Genomic DNA, 15035 nt, shown 5'->3' with positions numbered 1-15035 from the left:
GCACAGAGATCTGCTTTGCTCTTAGCTAGTTTTAGCTAACTGAGGCAGAGAAGCTCTCTGGACTGTTTTCTTTCCTGGGACTGTTTAAACCTGCTCCAGACTGAAAAGCCCAGAGAAGCACCGGGAGTTCACACCTGCAGCCCACGAGGGCCTGGAACTCTGGAGGGGCTGAGAAGAGACTGAGCGAGCTGAGCTACCCATAGCAAGGACTTCCTGAATTAACCATCTCACTTCAGAGCAATGACAGGTTTTATTGTTTCATACTGTTCATTCTTTATGCTTGTGGGCACTTTGTTAAACAAACAAACTTCCTTTCTCTGCGGAAGTTTTTTCCCTGACCAGTTGTGGGGAGGAGCCATTTGGGTTTTCTTCCCAGAGGCATGCCATTCAGGGGGTCTTTCACAAATTTGCCTTAAGCCAGGACATGCATAAAGAGAATTTAAGGTGATCATGTATCCTAAAATGGTTTTTCTAAACTGGAATATCTCAAGGACACTAATTCTGATGAATTAAGAAGTAGAAAGATGCTAAAAACTCCTTTTCCAAATGTCAGCTGTTACATCTGGATGCTTGGATGTGGTCTCTATGGCAATTGAGAAAAAAAGGTATAAATATTGATCGAAAAAGAGAGAGTGGTCAGGAAACAGAACTTGTTTTTTTCCCTATTTACCCTACTTAACCTAATTCTCCTGGTAATAACTGTTGCTTTTTCACTCCTAGAGTCTTCAGCTTTTTCCTTCGAATCCTGCAATTTTTCTTATATCTTTCTTAGATCACCATGCTCTTTTTAGAATTTATGCAACAGTGCCTTCTATCTAATTCATGGAAAACTTACATATACCAAAAGGCAAAATAAAACAGAAACACAGAAAATTTCATGTTAATAAGGTTCCTAAGACTCTAGGCAAGAACAGATTTATTATTTAAATGAAATGTGATGGTTCAAAGAAAACATTTTCCTTCTCTTTTAATTTTCTCTTTTAATTCTGCTCTTGAATTTGCAACAAAATTTCTATCTTTGAAACACCTTGGCTGAATCTTCTCAAAGCTGATGCTGCTAACTGGATCTGCAGATACCAATAGTACTGAGGCAGAAACTGAGGCACAGCAATTCTTTTCTTCAACTCAAAGTGAAGAATCATCAATGTAAGGACAAATTAAAGTCTTATTTTTGAATAAGCAGTTAAGTACTTGGTTGGTTACAACTGACTTTAGTTGCTATTATGTATGTTCATAAATGTCCTTAAGCAGGAGTGATTCACTGAACTGAAGCCCAGAAGAGGCAGTGTTGACACAGCTAATGAGTGTAAAAGCTAAAAAACCTTGTTGTCAGGTAATTTATAAAAACTATTTATAAATCATTAAAGATGTAAAGAAAGCCAAACTTTCTTGAATCTTCAGTTCCCATTTCATCTGCAAGTATTTTCATTCTCCAAAATAATTGGGGAGAATTTTTATTCTACTGAAAACCTAAAATGAGCGTTTTATTGACACTGCTTTTTTTTGCAGGAAGCACGTTATGAAATAACCACCATATTCAGCTCCTCAAGGAGAGTGCAGGGGTGAAGAAGAAACCTCTTTTTATTCAGACTGTATTGCTAGAAGAGGGGTCTTTTCTTCAAAAATGAACAGGCCGGTGACTTCCCCTGACACCCTCAAAGTGTAATAGATGAGCAGTGGTTGCCTATTTATACATAAGTTATGACGTTAATAATGCATAATGAAGTGTAAGCTTCAGTTCCCACTGTAACATCCACCCTATCTGCAACCTTTCAGAGGTAAGTTAGTATCTTCTCTCAGTCAGTACAGGTAATGGCGTGAACCTGACTGCTACAAGGAGAAATACTATAAAGATAGGGGAAAACTCAGATACTATAACAAACATCTGACAGCTATCTAAGATGAGAAAACAGTACAAAAATACTGAATGAAAGAAATAAAACCTGCAATAAGACATAATCTCGTATGATTTAAAAAAAAAAAAATCCAAGATGATAAGGTGATCTAGTATCGAACACACTCCAGGGGCACTACCTAGGTAATTACCTCAGTATCACCCTTTTCATCTATGTGTATTTCAAAAACTCACTCTTGCCAACCACTCTTAATATTTTCCCCAGGGACACAAATCCCAAGACAATATTGCGTTAAGCCATAAAATTTGGAATAGGCACAGCAGATGACTGTGAAAAAACCAAGGGAAAGGAGCTTGAAGGGCCTTCAGGCTGTGACCACAGTTGGGGAATAAGTGTCAGATCTGTGGTTTCTCCATCAGGAACACTACATCTATATTTTGCCTATTTCATTTGCTCATGCAAGAATTAAAATTAAGGAAGAAATTATTTCAGGCTTCTGGTATCAATGCTAGCCTAACACCAAGCACACATGAAAGCACTCACTCACCCTTCCCTGCTACATTTGGGCAGAGGAGAGAAAAATTTAACAACTGGTTCATGAGTTGAGATAAATGGGAGAAAACACTACAAAGGCAAAACAGGCTCAACTTAGAGATACAAAGTGAGTTTTTTACTAAAACAATCTGAGGAGGCTAATGAGAAGTAAAAATAAGCCCTTAAAACCACCTTTTATTCCCCAGCTCCTTCCCACTGACAGCACAGGCAGACCTGGTGTGGGGATTTGCTCAGTTCACCACCCAAGGTTTTCTCCTGCGTGGCTCAGGGAGAGGAGTCCCTCCTGCATCATAAAGTCCCTCCTATGGGAGACCATTCTCTGTGAGCCTCTCTGATGTGGCTCCAATCTCATGAGCAGTCGTCCTCTCAAAATTCCTGCAGTATGAGTCACTCTTCCACAGGCAAACAGTCCTCCCAAAACTGCCATGCAGCGAGTCACCCTTGAACAGAGTGCAGTCCTCCAAGCTGCCCCAGGCTGGAAGCAGGGCCATCTCTCCTCTCTTGGTCTCCCACTGGATACAACAGCCTCCTTCAGGCATCCACCTGCTCCAGCGTGAGCATTTTCCCCATTGATCTCTGCATCCCCTGTGGATACCCATGGGTTGCAGGGGCACAGCTGCTTCACCACGGTCTCACAGCCTGCAGAGGAGCCTTGGCTCCAGCACCTGGAGCACCTCCTGCCACTCCTTGGTGTTTCCATGTTGTTTCCCTCTCATGTTCTCACCTCCTCTTCTTCTCTGGCAAGAATTAAAACCATGCCAGATTTTTGTTTTGATTTTCTCCTTAAATATGTTATCACAGAATCATTACCAAGCTCTCTAGTTTTGGGCAGCAGCATGTCCATCTTCAGAGCCATCAAGGACTGGTTCTGCTGGACATGGTGGAAGCTTCCAGCAGCTTCTCAAAGAAGCCACCTTTGTGTCCTGCCCTGCTACCAAAACCAGGCTGTGCAAACCCAACACTGTGTGTTAAGGTCATTCTAGAAGCACCACACTTGTGTTTCTTGAGAACATAAAAATATTTTTCCTCTCTCTAGGTAGGGGAATGGCATTGAATACTATTCAATGTTTACTCCACCCAGTATTTTTCCAGTGTACTTCCATTCAAAATGCAATAACTCTACTTTGCTCTAGAAACAAAATCTCCATGACCTGACAAAATTATGGAAGGCTGACAGAAATTATGCAGATCAGCACAGAAAAAGAAACTCGTTGATTATTAGCATGTCACACACATGGTAATGAAATAGTATTTGACTTTAAAAACCCTCTTACATAATTCTTTAACAAAGAAAAGAAAAAGAAAGATCCAGTACATGGATCCTGAATCTGTTCTTGGACTATGTTGCTCCTATTTGCATTTGAAGTCCTGTTAAACTGCAAAGTGATATTTATAGCTAAATGCAGGGTTTGAGAAGAACATCAAAACACCTCAGGTAAGTGCTTTCTGTTGGATTAAATTGCCAGGAGGATTCAGTTCTGCATATTTTCTCATTTGTTTTAAATCCTCTAATATTATGTGAAAGTAGTTGACTAGCCTCATTCTACAGATGAGAAGTTTTATTAACTTGGATTAAAGTTATGATATCTGTACATGGTGAATGGAGTGGTGAGTGCAATAAAAAATCTCACTTGGATAGAAGGGGTGGATTGTGGTTATAAATCTTGGCTTTGATTATATCTGTATAATAAAGTGTATGGGAGCCTACAGGCTTCTGAACATTTCAAATGGGGATACTTACATGAGGAAAGAAAAAGAAATAAAAAAGTCCAAACTCTTAAACCAGTGGCATTTGCAAGCTAACGACATTTACATGCTTGTGTGGAGCTCACAGCCCAGGTATACTAGGTGATTTTGAAGGTCCACTCCAACCTAAGCCATTTGGTGATTAGGTAATAATTATGATAATAATGTTTTTGGATAATGTTTTCTAGAGATACAGAAAAACACTTTATATACTGATTTTAAAAAACCAAAGCAAATTAAATAAAAAAATCCTGAAGCACCTGCCTACACTATCTTTCCAATGAGGCAAATGGTTATGAAAAAAAATTCCTTCTCTCTTCACTCTCTATTTTGAGGCTTTCCCCTCTCCCTGTCACAAATACAGCCTTGAGAAATGTGGTCCACAGAGCTTTCATTACCACTGGAGGAGGAGGCTGGAAAACTTGGCTTGCAGAACTGTGTTGTGCCTTCTGATCAGTACAGTAAGCAGAATAAATCAGTGAATTTCCTATGCTTCCAATCTCTTAAACCCTCAACAGGATTTAAGTTGCTAGGTTTGCTGAAAGGGAATGTAACACATCATTACGTCTGCCTGGCAAAGAAGAAGGATCTTTGCATACGTTTTGACCTAACTGTGTGTCTTACATAAAAAAGAAGGAAGAAGTAAGACTATTTTTAGGCAAGGGCTCTAATTCTTCTTGCCAAGCAGTAAAGTAGAGGATTATTTTCCAGACTACTTTCATAGTTGTGTGAGGAATGTAGAAGCAGTCCCTGGAGAGCTAAATTATGATACCACTGCAATTACAGATGATATGCCTATCTTCATGCTCTGCGCATCTGTGTTAATTGCCATCAGACCCAAAGCTGGAGGGACAATCTAGAGTTACCTTCCCAGTATTGCACACAAGGATTATGGAATGACAAGCATTTTAAGTTCATATTTCCCAGTGATATAAAGGCATCATGACATTGCTGTTCAGGGAAAGCCAGCTCTATCTCCATTAACATCAGCATGGTTGAGAGATGCTTTACAGGAAGATAAAAGGAATTGATGACTACTCACTAGAACAACTATAAAAAAGAGATGTAACTGTAAATTAGTCAGTTCCCCTCCATTTCAGAGATTTTCAGAGTAAATCAGGTATTTCCTAGGTCAATAAAGCCCTAATGAAGTTTTTTTCTAGAATTTTTGTTTTAAAGATTATACTTTTTATAAAATACAGTGAATAAATAAAAAAAAAATTTTGGCTGCTTTTCAGAACGTGTTAGGTGAAGTAACTATAAACACATATTTCAGTCTACAATACAAAAAATGGCTTCTTGGGAAGCATTCTTCTTACAGAATCATAAAATGGTTTGGGTTGGAGGAGACAATTGAAGATCATCTAGATGAACACTCTCACCATGGGCATCATGGGAAGAATATATTTCACTACATCCTGTTGTTCAATATTCCATCTAACCTGACCTTGCTACTTGCAGTAATATGGCATTTACAATGTCTCTGATTTTTTTCATGTCCAACCTAAATTTGCCCTCTTTCAGTTTAAAACCATTGCCCCTTGTCCTGTCACTAGAGGCCTTGGTAAAAAGGTTATTTATTTGGTTGATTGGTTATAGTTTTGTTGTTGGGGTTTTTTTCTTTGGTTTAGTTTTGTTTCTCCCATGTCTCCTTCATGTATTGAAAAACTGCAAAAAGGTCTCCCTGATGCCTTCTCATCTCCAGTCTGAATAAAGTCATTACTCTCAGATTTTCTTCACAGGAGAGATGTTCCAGAACTCTGAACATTGTTACATCTGTTTTCTGGACCCAGTCACACTTCTGTCTTTCTTGCACTGCAAAGCAGGTTAGAGAGGGACAATCACTGGCTGGCCACACTTGTTTTTGTGCAGCCCAGGATATGGCTGGCTTTCTGTGCTGTAAGTACATATTGCTGGCTCTGTTGTAGTTTTCAGGAGGCCCAACTATTTTCATTATACCAATAGCACATTTAAAATACTGGATATTACTATTGATTTCACTGACACCCTTTAACAGTAATTCATGTCAACAGTAATTGCTATATGTCAGTTTCAGTTAGACATATGAGCTGAAGCTACTTGCCTGAGGATATACACAAAAGACTTCTTCATATTTTTTTCAGAAAACTAATGAAGAGCAGAATAATAGAATGTTAATCACAATCATGGGAAAATGTTACTAAGAATGCGGTAATATCAATGCATAGGAAATGCCCATAACCCTTTGTAGATAATTAGAGAGTCATAGAATGGTTTGGGTTGGAAAGGACCTTGAAGATAAGCAATTCCAAACCCCTCACCATGGGCAGAGACACCTTCCACTAGGTCAAGTTGCTCAGAGCTCCTAACACCCTCTATTATCTAAAGAGGTAAAGAGGATCAGCAAAACTGTGGAGAAAGCTGCATGATTTATTAGTTTGCTGTAAAGTAAGAAACTAGGCATAATGGAGATTCTTCTCCTTCGCCATATCAAGTATTTTCTGATTAATAATTTGGATCAATAGCCATCTATGAATCAATAATTAAATTTTAAATCAAAGTAGTAGACAGCAATCTCCTTGTATCAGAGGTAACTTTAGTAAGGAACACGGAAATAGAGAGGGCTGGCAGTGGTAGATAATTTTTTTCCCAATAGTTACGCTTTCAAAACTAAGTAGGGAATGTTTGAAACTGTTGATGAAAGAAAGACTGTCAAATACTGAAATCATCAGTAGTCAAACCACTAAAAGATGAAATACTTAATTTGAACCAGTATCAAAGATCTCCATGCTTATGTTTAGCTTATCTTCATTTACACTTTCTGCATCTGCAAATTTCCTGAAATTTCAAGGGATAAATCATCATAAGGCACATTACAAGGAGGATGCATCTAGAAGTGCCTATTGTCTTCACCACCAGTAGTGAACTGTGGAAAAATGTCTGGGTCCTCTATTGAAAATATAAAACTCTGGGCCCTCTATTGAAAAAATAAAAGCAGCAAGATACCTGTCATGATATCTACACTATAAGGCTGTAAATTCAATTGATTAAAACTGGATTCAAAGGAATGAAAAGATACTTTTTATTCACACCAACACTTTTTTGTTTAAGTTATTTTCCTTATTTGCATTAAGTTTTCAATGTTTTCCTTTCTGAAGGAAAAATCCTATTTAGGTTCAGGATAGATGCTTAATTCCAGATTCAGGCATAAATCACGAAGTTCTCTCTTACAGAAATTAAAATAGAATATAGTACACATAAATCAAGAAAGGACTTGCAAGGCTGAGCTGATTAAGTACACATTTAAAAATACAAGCAAATAACCAAAACTTAACCAATAAAACTGGAAATACCAATGTTTTCAATTGAAGTCACTTTAAAATACTATATGAAAACTTTCACTCTATGCTACACAATATAGAAGGAAATAAAAAGTTCTGTGTTAAAGTAACTGGAAAAAGTGTTCCCTAGAACAGGAAATTCAAAGGGCTCTCTATATAGAATCAAAAAAAGAATAACAAGTAATCATGTATATGTTACAAGAATGAACCTAAACCAGGAAATGTAAGAGAACAGACTTAACACAAATAGAATTTGTACTAATGTTTTTCCAGGAGAAGAAAGTTTCCAATTGACATTACAGTGCTTTGACTATGCTGACTTCCTTGAAAAGTTTTTTTTAACATAAATATCATTCAAACATTTTGAACAATTGTATAGTGATGCATATGTTCCTATTTTACAGGGCTGCAAAGAGTATGCAGTACTTCTCCATACAAAATAGTGAAGACTTCAATTTTTTTCAGAACAAGAACTGAAGAAAGTGAGAAAGTAGAAATCAAGTATGAAGCTTTCTAGGATGGCCTGGGAGGATACCAGTGCTTTCAATGACTTTTCCTGATCTAGTTCATCTGTCCTGTCCATTACCCTGATGAACACTAATCACAGGTGTGGACTGATTTTTAACTGTCAATTTCCACAATGGACTTCCCAATGATTTGAGAAATGCCTTTGCAGCAGACCAGTTTTAAAGAAGCTGTTTTATCACAGATTCCATTATTTGCTCCAAGTTCTGTAGCAACAAAGTCCTAAAGAAGACTATTGCAAAGTTACAGTTTAGACTGGAGAAACACAATAGGGGGATATGTTGTCTCTTTCATTGCATATAGTTACAGACAGAAGAATGGCAGGAACACTGGTTTTAGAAAGGTGTAAGTTGAAGATGGTATTATTCAAAGGGTATGCACTCATAGAGATTTCATTCCCATTAACTGAGTATGGCATTGAGTGAGAAAATTCATTATCCACTTCTCCATTAAGGAAGATACAAGGTCTTGCAAGTTGTATGTACTAGTGAAAAAAAAGAAATCTATGCAGCCTTGGAAATTAGGGTTTGCGGAAAGTGATGAAAAGCAAATTAATGATTACCATGTGAATAGTGATCAAAGTCCAAGGAAATTAGAATGCCATTTATAATCTTTAGTTAGGCACTTGGTCATATTCAGAACTTGGAAAAATATATTGGCTTTGCAGGAGACTAAGGAATTACTGATAACATTAGCAGGATCTACAGAAACTGTAACAGTCCAACAACTCTAAAATTCTTATTAGCACAAGTCCTTCTCTCTACCTCCACTCAGAACACTTAATAAATTAGAAAATTTTACTCATGATGTGATGTTTTACACGCAGAATCAGAACAGATTGTAAGATATGAGAAATAACCTCAACAAAAGGACACTGCTACAGCTACAGCTACACATTTCTAAGCACACTTCATTTAAAGTCATCTTGTAGGGGCCAGAGTCTTGTCTGGTGTAAATCACCATGAATCCATTAAATTATAGTTATTTAACCTTGTAATGTACTGGAACTGCAATTATTTACAGTTAAAGCTGTGAATCTCTTGCTGTGTTCCATTTAAAACTGAAATTAAATCTCCAGACAGTGATAATGAAGTGTTGTAGGAGGCTGGAATCAATTTTATGAAAGGTGCCCAGAAAGATGATGACTTTCTAGAAAAAAGGCTACATAGAGGCCTAGAAAAAGTTGAGCATATTAAAAAAATACAGTGAAGGGAGCCATCTGAGCCATTTCTCCAGGAAAATGAATTAGTAATGAATGAAACAGAGAGCCAGAAACAAGTGATTACAGAAAGCATAGTCCCTACTGTCAGTCAATCAAATGAGACATGAGCTAGAATCTTGCTGTAAAATGGACAAACAGGAAAATATATTAGGAAGAGAGAATATAAGTGAAAGAGAAACACAGATGAACTGAAGAAATCAGAGAGATTGGAAATCAGTAGAGATGGATAAGCAATGTCTGTGGAGGAAGGGGCATCAAGCAAGGCTGAGGTGTGTAAAGATACAACCATGTGGGCATTGGTGATGTCTTATATTAGAAGGGCTGCTAAGAACAGATAAACATAACAAGTGGTAGAAAAAGAAAAAAAAAAACAAACAAAAAAGCAAACCAAACAACAACAACAAAAACAAACAAACAAACAAACAAAAAATCCACAACCAAAAAAGCACAAAAAAACCAAACAAAAAAACCACCCACCAGCCCTGAGTATTATTTCCTTCCTTCGAGAGTGAAAACTAATTGCAGAAGCTAATTGAAAATTTATAACCTATTGATATCTAACACAATACTTTTTTCCATTCACAACTATAATTATGCCAAACAAAAGATGAACAGGGTCATAATATGGGAGCTTGGAGTATGGGTAGTCTGTCTTAAAGTACACCCTGCAGAGGGAGACAAGTACACTTAGAGACGGATTTAAATCTGCACAATGACTGGAGATAATTGTCCAGCTAGCTACACAGGACATACATGAACAGGAAAGCAGCTATTAAAGAGCAGTCTGTGAACCGTTTTCAAAACATGACAACAAGACAAATATACCCATAAAGATTCACCCTGCAATGTTCTTGGCTAAAATAGACTAGGGCCATCACCAATCTGCTATTCTGAAAACTGGAAAAAGAAATAGCAAAGCTAGTGTATATCACCTTTGTGGGCCTTTCAACTTCTAGAGAGAATTTATAGTGTATTGCTTTTTCAAACTATATTGAAATAAGTACCAATGAACTACAAGGACAGTTTCAAAAACTAATAGTGTCACCTACCTGCTTCAAATACTTGAAACAGGTTAAATAAAATAGAGCACTGTATCCATATATATCATTATCTAATAGTGCAAGTAGATAATCTATTACCAGGCAAAACCTTTATATAAGTGTCTTGAGCCTCCTGCCCCTAGCACTACCTTCACATATTATAAAACCGTGAGTACAAAAATAAATATTGACACTGTCTGTACTGTTTCTGTTCCATGCTTTCACGACCTTCAGTATCAAGACTGAATACTTAGATAATTCTTTCTACTTGTGCTAAAACTTTCTTCTGTAAATTTCTTTTCACTGTACCTGAACTGCAATTTGGTTACAGCAAATGGTGTGCCTTCCTCACTCAAATAACCGCATCTCGTTTTATCTGTGATGCAGCACTCACCCCTCATTTCTAATCTGAATAACTTCCAAGCCATGTATCCATGACAAACAGAAATGCAATACACACAGTAGTTCTATGATGTTAATACACATATAAGCAAATGTACACACAACCTTACACACACAATATATATATAGAATAGACTTTAGATACATACATGAATATAACTATCTATATCTATATCTATATCTATATCTATATCTATATCTATATCTATATCTATCTATCTAATCTATATCTATATCTATCTATATCTATTTTGGTCCAGTTTAAAATGGCATAAAATCACACCACCACCTGTCACAAGAGAGATCTGAAGTATGAATGGTTTGAGACAACCAAGCATGTTTTATACTTTTTTTTTTTTTTTCCCATAAATTTCATGTGAGCTTTTACACCCTCCTCCACTGGAAAAATCTTTCTCACAGTGATTCAGTTTTTAGCACTGGAATCTGGATTTTTTTTTCACTTCTGCCATTGCCACTCACACCTGACTTTTGGTACATTATGTCACTGTTTTTTATGGTTCAGTTCACTGTTCTGCAGAATGATATAACAATGCCTGTGTTGCAGCAAATTGATATTCTCACATAATGAGACAGCCATAGATGAAAAGCAATATCTAGGAATATCCTAGTTAGGCAGTTGCAAGAGCAAGTGCCATGATAGGATTAATGCTGGCTAATCACCTAAGTATTAACTCTGTTAAAGCCAAAGCAAGAAAATTAAATGATAATAGACTACAGAAATACACTTTCGATAGGACATGCATCATATACCATATACTTAATTTTTCCTAAAAGTGGAACAGAAGACAAAGCAGATTTTACAGCAACTTTGTTATGTCTAATGAACATATATAAAAACCCACCAAGACAGGATTTTTTTAAATTAATATTATACATTAATTAAACAATTAATTAATTAAATTGTCTATACATATAAGAGCATATTTTACCAGATAAAAGCAATTAGCAGATACTGTCACTCATGAATACCCACATTAAAAATACACATCGCTACAAGGAGAATAATATCAGAATTGAAATCTTGGTTTGGCATTTCAATATTTCTGGTCTTTTTACTCTATTTTTATTTCTTTTTAGAGAGATTTTTCAAGATGCTTATTATCTCAAAATTACCCCTTGGAAGAAAAAAAAAAAATCCACATTTTCTCTGAAAGACTTTATTCGTAAGCTTGTAAGTGCTAGAAGTTAATTTTTAATTTTTAGACATCCATTTTAAATAAATATTTAATGTATATAAATCTGCATATAATAATAATACTTAGTTTAGGGAATTTTTTGACTAAACTCAAAATTCAGAGTTGAAAATGTTAGTATAATTTTCTAATTAATACTGTGTTGCTGGACAGATGTAATTCTGTATAAACAGATGTTCCTAAAGAGCAAAAGGATAGATTCACTCTGTAATTCTATAATTTTACTTTCATGTCTCTGTAAAAAACTACACTTTGGAGTTATTAAAGTTATGATAAAAATTTAACTCCACAGCAAACATCACAGCAAGACCTTGTTTCAATGCCTTGAAATATTCAGATAAATCATTAATCTATTATGTTTTTGTGATGGACTTACCAATTACTTCTTTTTTTCTTAACTATTTTCACAATCAGATATCCAATCTCTGAACTTTTATTACTCTTTTCACCAGATTTTCTACCTACACTTTTTAAAACTAGTCTCAAGACTAGTTTAATTGCTTAAGCAATTTAAACTGTCAGGGGATTTTTTTTAATAACTGATATGATATTTAAATTAACTAATTTGAATTTGATTACTTGGACTCTTATTGTCCAGTTGAGTTTTCACAAGACAAGAAAGCTGTTTCGCATCTGATCTGTCATTGCAAATATATTTTTATTCACAAAGATTTATATTAAGGAATAGCAGTAAACTCTCCATTGGATATTGCCTCCACCAACTTTCTTTGCATTACTATCTCAGACATCAGCTCTCTACTGTGTACTTTGAAATGAGCCTGAACACAACACAGTAGTATATCCCTGGCCATACTCCCTTGCCATTCTGGTACTCCCATCCACAATTTCTTCAGACTTTGTAGTTTGGGATTTGACTGACTGCTGTATAATTCTCAAGTCATATTCACTATTGACTCACTTTACATATTTATGTGGATTAAATGCTCCTTCTGTAGATTTGTTGGAAGCCAAATTTCCTACTTTTATTCTTCCACAGTGAAAGGAAATAAGGTGATATCACTTTCTAAAAGAGATGCACTATAAGTACATGAAATAACCACCATTACACAGCTTGGTGTCTTCAATATTCTGGTCTATCAACAGAAACACTTCCAGTTCCCAGTCAAGAATGTGTTTGCTCAAATGTATATTTCCAGTTTCTTTCAGAAGTCAATAAAGATTGAAAGTAAACTTGATCAGAAGATAAATAAAAATGCTGCTGGAAAATCATATTTATTTCAGGGCTTTTATGGCAAAATCTACTTTCCTTTGCCACATATATGAATAAGTCAAACAAGTATATGTGGTTGTCCTTCAATATCCAGGGAAGGAAAATACTCACACTAACCAAGGGACATGGATTAACATATTCTTTGCTCAAGTCAACTTCTTAAGTGCAAGGTTTTGTGATTATCAAACTATACTTTCCTGCAAGTTACATATTTCTTTGACATTGCTTATGTCTTTAGCCTTCCTTTCCTCCATAAGAAAATACTTTAATACTTTATGACTCTATTACAAATAGTGAAATTCTATATGATAATATCTTTTACAAAAATACAGACAACTGCAAGCTGAAGTTATTCTTAAAGCCACAAATAAAATAATCTTATTAGTTTTTAAAATCATTGTTCAGGAAAATTAAAAAAATCAGTTCATGTCCCAGGCAAATCCCAATAATTCTCATGGGAATTAGCACAACCTGAAAATTTTAAAGAACAAAGAATAGGTTTTTCTACTGCCTAGTAGTTCATGGAGATTCAGAATATTTTCTCACCTCAATGGCTACAGCTGGTATTATCCTGTACAAATCCAAAAGGTCATGCTCTGTAAACCATCAGGTGTGACTTTGCACGCTAGGCAGTACTGAAAACACTACAATTTAAATTCAGAGCTCTCCAAATGTCTTTGATAAAGGGAAACACAGTGAATTTGTGATTGAAGAATGACAAATTGAATTGAAATGAAATGAAATGAAATTAAATGAAATATTAATTTTCTTAGGTGTCATATTGTAAGGGGTTTTGTCTTTTGTACTAACAAAGGATTTACAACTAGTGTGGCACCTAGGTGTCAATAGTACACTGAAGATATACCTGGTTCCTCAAAGGCATCCTATACAACTGACCATAAAATCATCACTGTGTTACTAAGGTTGTAATTGTGATGATCAGTAATGTAATATAAAATTCTTTTTCTAGTGGAAAGGCTTATTATTAAAGTGTTTACCTTGACATTCCTAAGTAGATTGTGTCAAAAAATTATGAGCCATGCTTAAGTCAAAATCATCTCTGGAATAGTTCAATATGACAAGCTATAGATTACAACTGACAAAGATAAATTCATCACTGGATGTTCTATATATCATATTATTGAAATATGATGTCATACTGTCTTTTCCAGTCTATATAGAAACAAGAAAAGGTTTAAAAAAAATTATAAAATTCTACTGGTTGGTAGAAAAGTAGTAGTAGTTTCCCAGTAATACACGAAGGTAGGCCATTCTGATCTTAAGAGTCATGAGTTTCTGTTACCCACAAATCTCTCATATCAGAAGAAAGAAAAATAAATATTTAAATATGTAAAAGGAGAGAGAGAGAGAAAGAGAGAAAGAAACAAAAAGAGAGAGGAAAAGAGAGAGAAAGAGAGAGAGAGAAAAAGACAGAGAGAGAGAGAGAAAGAGAGAAAGAAAGAGAGAAAAAAAGAGAGAAGGAAAGAAAGAAGGAAAGAAGGAAAGAAGGAAGGAAAGAAAGGAAAGAAAGGAAAGAAGAGAAAGAAAGGAAAGAAAGGAAAGAAAGGAAGAAAGGAAGAAAGGAAAGAAAGGAAGAAAGGAAGAAAGGAAGAAAGGAAGAAAGGAAGAAAGAAAGGAAGAAAGAAAGGAAGAAAGAAAGGAAGAAAGAAAGGAAGAAAGAAAGGAAGAAAGAAAGGAAGAAAAAGGAAGAAAGAAAGGAAGAAAGAAAGGAAGAAAGAAGGAAGAAAGAAAGGAAGAAAGAAAGGAAGAAAGAAAGGAAGAAAGAAAGGAAGAAAGAAAGGAAGAAAGAAAGGAAGAAAGAAAGGAAGAAAGAAGGAAGAAAGAAAGGAAGAAAGAAAGGAAAGAAAGAAAGGAAGAAAGAAAGAAAGAAAGAAAGAAGAAAGAAAGAAAGAAAGAAGAAAAA

This window comes from Sylvia atricapilla, chromosome Z (genome assembly GCF_009819655.1).
Source record: "Sylvia atricapilla isolate bSylAtr1 chromosome Z, bSylAtr1.pri, whole genome shotgun sequence".
In the NCBI taxonomy this organism is placed as follows: domain Eukaryota; kingdom Metazoa; phylum Chordata; class Aves; order Passeriformes; family Sylviidae; genus Sylvia; species Sylvia atricapilla.
The sequence above is the reverse complement of the archived record's forward strand: the minus strand, read 5'-3'. Positions refer to the sequence as shown.